We start from the raw sequence: 6,000 nt of genomic DNA on the forward strand, positions 1-6,000 counted from the left end.
TGGTATTGTGAATGATGGAAGAAATACGCCAATCTTGAGCAATATCCAGATGCTGAAGTGCTAAGATGACGATTTGAGAATCTCCTTCTAAGATAAAACACGTAAGATGGAGAGATAAAGCCAATTGACTAGCAAGTTTAGCAGCTAGTGCCTCTCCCATATTTGGATGTCAAGGGGGGCTAATTTGAGTGTCCATTTTGTTGATTTGTCCATGATCGTCACGACAAACAGTAGCCTGAACCGAAAATGTGTCCCGCATAGCAGTATCAAAATTGATTTTGAAAGTAAATGATGGAGGAGGGGTCCACTTTTCTACAACCGGGAGATCGGAAAGGTGTTGCCAAGCCATAGAATGTTCAAGAGAAACCTTATTTATCTGTCTGGACAAATGTAATGCATCAAAAGAGAGACCATCATGGTAGGCTTTGTTTCTAGAAGACCATAAAAAATCACATGCCACAGCAGTAAAAATTTGGAATTTGTGGTGATCGTCTTTTGGAATATGAAGAGTAAGTCCAGGCGAAAGAATGACTTTAATCCAGTCTAACAGAGTTCCAAAGATGAGAGCTACAGAGTCAATCGGCCAAGGGGAGTGACGCCATATTATTCGTGCAAATGCACATTGGAAGAAAAGATGTTGAAGTGAATCCTCCCCACTTTTGCATAGGCACGATCTGCAACAGAAAATAGTGAGTTTATACGTTCTCTTGTGGGAAGAATATTCCAGGCAATCTTCCAGAGAAAGAGGCGAAGCCTATCATTGAGGTTCAGTTTCCAGAGTTTCTTCCAAAAATCAGAGGAAGTTCCAAGTAAAACAGCAGTGTTAGCAGAGCTGCTCTTCACTTGAAGATAGGCGGAGTTTGTTGTAAAGCGACCTGAAGTAGAAAAAATCCAGATGAACTTACACTGGGTTTCCAAAGAGATATGGTTTTTTGTGATCTCTTGTACCGATATAGCATCAAAGACAAATTGAAGAGCACGCAAATTCCATTGATTTGTTCCTGGAGTAATAAAATCAAAGATTGCTCCCACTGGTAACTCCCTATTATTGGGAAATTTCGGATGAGGCTTGAAAGAAGGCAATGTTGGTGTTAGAATATATATTATTGTCTTTCCTATTATGATTTATTTCCTACCTTAAATACTCTACGATTTCTTGGTCACTACTCTTAGCCTCTCTATATATAGAGGTCTCTTGTAATATGTTAGTCGTATCAAGACTCAATACAATGTAGCCTTTAATATATTTCCGCTCTTTCTCTTCCGCTCTCTCTCTCTCTCTCTCTCGCTCTCTCTCTTTCACATATATTCCCTATTTCATATATTTATTTCAACATGGTATCAGAGCCATTGTCTTATGGCCTCCAATAAACGTCTTTGAAGTTTCCTGGCCTTCCCTCCGGTGACCTCCATTTTTCAGTTGTTTGCGCGCCTCCAAGCGCTCCGCCACTCAAAATCTCTTCCACGCCTTCATCGCAGCCTCATATGGGAAAATTTTATCCCAGTTCAATGCTTGCGAGGTATAGATCTACCTATGGAAGATCTGCCGCCATTGCCCTTTTCCGGCTTTGTTGTCAACTTTTGGCCTCTTTCCGGACTTTTCTGACGGCTTTGTTGTCGACTTTTGGCCTCTTTCCGGACTCTTTTCGGGCGACTTTTTGGCCTACTCCAGCGACTTTTCCGGACGACTTCGGCTGCATTTAAATCTGGATTCTAATTTCAAACTCAAGATTTCAAAATCTTTCACCTTGAGTTTAAGGGGGGATGTTAGAATATATATTATTGTCTTTCCTATTATGATTTATTTCCTACCTTAAATACTCTAGGATTTCTTGGTCACTACTCTTAGCCTCTCTATATATAGAGGTCTCTTGTAATATGTTAGTCGTATCAAGACTCAATACAATGTAGCCCTTAATATATTTCCGCTCTTTCTCTTCCGCTCTCTCTCTCTCTCTCTCTCTCTCTCGCTCTCTCTCTTTCACATATATTCCCTATTTCATATATTTATTTCAACAGTTGGAACCCAAGCAGTAGTTCAAATCGGGAAATCAGAATTGACTGAGACTTGGAGACAAGAACCGGAGGCAAGCAAAGGTTTACATTTCTGTATGCCATTCCATAACCAAGATGCTGAATTAGAAGGAGGAGATGAGAAAAAATTCTCACATTTGATATATTTGTGACGAAGATGTGTAACCCAGGTCTTGTTGGCATTGTTGATAAAAGTCCAACCAAGCTTTGCCTAGAGGGCTAAATTAGTAGACTTCATATTATTATTCAAAAACAAAACTCACTTAAAAAACCTATGACAAAAAACCCACTTGAGAATCTCAACAGTCGATACCATGATAAAGATCATAAAGGATAGCGCTTTTGGCTAAGGCCATTGATCTTCTTAATTTATTTTGTCTTTATCCCAAAAAAATTATAGCCATTGATCTTTGTAAAAATAGGTGCTAACATATTTAGTAAAGACAGTTTGAGATTGCAATTTCAATGAGTACGATTTTTAAAAAATAGTAATTTCAAAACCTAATTTATAAAAAGGCAATTTTAAAATTACACTTAACATTTGGTAAAATTTGTTAAAAAGTGATTTTTTTATTATTAATTAAGTGATTTGGATAATATATATTAATATAAAAGTGCGACTTCATGGGCAAATTGCCAACCAATACATTATTTATAACAGTAAAATAACTAACGTTAAATATAAAGCCTCCATTTCAGCACTTCTGCGAACCAAACTATGACTATGAACTTCACAGTACTATGAAAGTGCATGGAAATCATGGTATAGCTGTTTTCTTCGTTCTTTTATTTAATGATAAAGTAGATACTGAGAAAATCGTCGATGTCAGTATCTAGTTCCTTTGGGCGCAGTAAGTTTAGCAAAATGCCTTGAAACAAGAAAGAAATCTTGAAATTTTAAATTTGTTGCCGAAACAGACGTGAAAAGATGGGAAATGACAAAAGTTAGACAACCCATTATAGCTTGTTTTCAAGGCTCTTTCATCTTCTTCGGCTTCTTCTCTTTTCAAGGCTCTTTCATTTATTGACAACTTACGAAAGAAAGAGTATTTATTGTTTTGAAGAGCGATGAGATTCGTTTAGATCGGAGGAAGAAGAAACGTTGTTAGCTTGTAGAAGAACACGTCAGATGTGGAGGCTGAGACGCGGCGGAGAACAGCGAGTATGACAGACACGCAGTCAGGAGAGTAGAGAGGCGGAGAGAGAGGAACAAGGAAGAGAAAACAGGGGTTTGAACATATTTTTTCTTCCCGCTTAAAATTTTGGTAACTCACACGCCAAATATTTGGAATGCGAAATCGTGATTTTTGTTTAAGATCGGGCGTTAAGCACACGCAGCCTGCTTCTATAAATCGCATTATCGCAGTATTTTCCGCGTTCTTTTTAGAATTAACTTGCTGTTTTTAAATCGTAATCCCAAACGCCTCACGTTTTGCAATTTCTTTTAAAAAACGCAGATTATCTTTGCAAAATTGCAATCCCAAACGCAGGTTATACGGTGGTTGGAAGTATGATGGATGACGATTGGGAGCCTACTTCTCCGTCAAATGGGGTACCTCGAACGCTAGTTTTATTTGGACGTACTGGGAATGGAAAGAGTGCGACAGGGAACAGCATTCTTGGAGAAAAGGTGTTCAAGTCGAAGTCAAGTTCCTCTGGTGTTACGGACACTTGTGAACTGCAGAGTACTGTGCTCAGAGATGGACATATTATCAATGTCATTGACACTCCTGGTATAGTTCTATTACTAATTAATATATTGCATGGTTTTGTTGTATTGAAGAAGTATTGTGATATATCCAAGCTTTCTTTTCCATGCATGCTTGTTGATATTTTTGCAGGGCTGTTTGATTTTGCTGTTGGGTCAGAATTTGTTGGCAAAGAAATTGTCAAATGTATTGGCTTGGCCAAGGATGGCATCCATGCAGTTCTTGTAGTTTTTTCAGTTAGGACCCGCTTTTCAGAAGAAGAGGAAGCTGCATTTCGTAGCTTGCAGACATTATTTGGAAGCAGAATTGTCGACTATATGATTGAAGTCTTTACCGAATTGAAGGGGATGAACTTGAAGATGATGACGAGGCATTGGAAGATTATTTGGGTTGTGAGTGCCCAGAGCCTTTAAAGGTTACTCGTAAAGCTTTTTGTTCACTGCCTATGATCTGATAACGTTGTCATTACTTCAGGCTTGCCTGCTTGTTTGTTGAGTTTTGATTCTTGAAATTGCAGACGTACTGTTGAGGGTTTCTTATCTTGAATGAGAAGGCTTGCATATATTGATATTCTAATCAATTATAATATCAACATTACAGGATATCCTTGTCTTGTGTAAGAATCGCCTTGTGCTTTTTGATAACAAAACTAAGGATGAAGGCAAGAGGGTCGAACAAGTTCAGGAGCTTCTCTCCCTTGTAAGTTGTAAATAGGGTCATAGCAGAGAATGGTGGGCAGCCATATACGAATGAATTATTTGCTGAATTGAAGGTGATTCTTTTTTGTTATTTCTCAAAAATTCGTCAGTCTTCCATGAAAATATTGCGATATATAACAGCTTAAATCATTTGACAGAAGGGGAAATGAAACTCCGCAATGAACAAGAACATTTTGAATCAAAGGAATGCCTTTCTGATCGACAAATAGCAGAGTTCAAGGATCAGATGGAGCGTTCATATGAGGCGCAGCTGAAACGAATGACGGAGATGGTATCTTTAATGCTTCTCCTTTTTACATCTATTTGCCACAAGCTGCTTCTGTGTTTTGCATATATGTCGTACGTAGTCGATATAATTGTGGATTCATTTTTATTCTTTTATCCGGATGTTATCTTGAGTATGAAGCCTTTCAAGTTAACATAGGTTATAAGGTAACATGTTTGTAACTTAGCAAACAAGTACGATTTGTAATGGAAATCATGTTTGTACAGAACAAAGAATTTGTTTGCAGATTCAATGGGAGGTTTCCAAGAACTCGGGTTAATGAAATTTCGTGTAGAACTTGGGGTATGTATTTTAGATAAGGTGTCGTGTACGTCCTTGATTGATTGGTGATCAAAACCGTTTAGCAAATTGCTGTGCAAAACTTATTCGATGCCGCAGGTCCTTGAATTATATATATAGGTAGTAAATGGTTAGGTGTGGATCTTGCTTTGCAAAAAAAGTTTTGATTTTTCTTTAGTTAATCCTTGTTATTGATGATGTGTTGTTGTGTAGATTGAGTCGAAGGCCAGGGAGGCAACTACAAGGCTCCAACAACAATTGGCAGAAGAGCAAGCTGCCAGAGTGAAGGCTGAAGAGCGAGCTGCCAGAGTACTGAAGGCTGAAGAGCTAGCACGTCTAAATAAAGCGACATCTAATGATGAAAAGCTGCTATCGAGAGCGCACGCGGGGCTTCACGAGCATGTTGCGAGAGCACACGCGGGGCTTCACGGGCATGTTGCGAGAGCACACGCCGAGCTTCACGGGCATGTTGTAAATCTGTGTACCATTTCATGAGGTAGAGTTATGAACACAATGTGCTGTATATATATATATATATATATATATATATATATATATATATATATATATACACACATGCAGCACATTGGATCCCTCTCTTTTCTATATATATTAACCAGAGAAAAGTGCCAATTCAAGATGAAAGTCATGCTATTCTCTCGATCCATTTTCTTCTCTCTCTCTCTCTCTCTCTCTCTCTCTTTTTATTTTTATTTTTATTTTTAAATAATAATTTATACACGTTTATTTATTTTGGTAACTTACGTACGAATTTGTTTTGTTGCAGGATATGAGTTTCAGCCTCTTTGACTAAAAGATTTAGTCTGCTAGTTTGTATAGGGGCTCTTTTAATTATTTGATCATGAGCTAACTAGTGCTTTTAATTAGTAGATATTACGGGATTTTTTTGAGTCAGTAATTTTGTGATTTGTGGTGTATGGTTACAATATTTTCAACCCTGATTCTACTTTTC

General features: G+C 37.9%; 1 pseudogene; it reads left to right on the forward strand.

Annotated features, from left to right (window-relative positions):
* Nucleotides 1-3,505: 3,505 nt before the first annotated feature.
* On the forward strand, nucleotides 3,506-5,522 carry LOC133860412 (immune-associated nucleotide-binding protein 9-like; annotated as a pseudogene).
* The last annotated feature ends 478 nt before the right edge of the window (nucleotides 5,523-6,000 follow it).

This window comes from Alnus glutinosa, chromosome 2 (genome assembly GCF_958979055.1).
Source record: "Alnus glutinosa chromosome 2, dhAlnGlut1.1, whole genome shotgun sequence".
Classification (NCBI taxonomy): domain Eukaryota; kingdom Viridiplantae; phylum Streptophyta; class Magnoliopsida; order Fagales; family Betulaceae; genus Alnus; species Alnus glutinosa.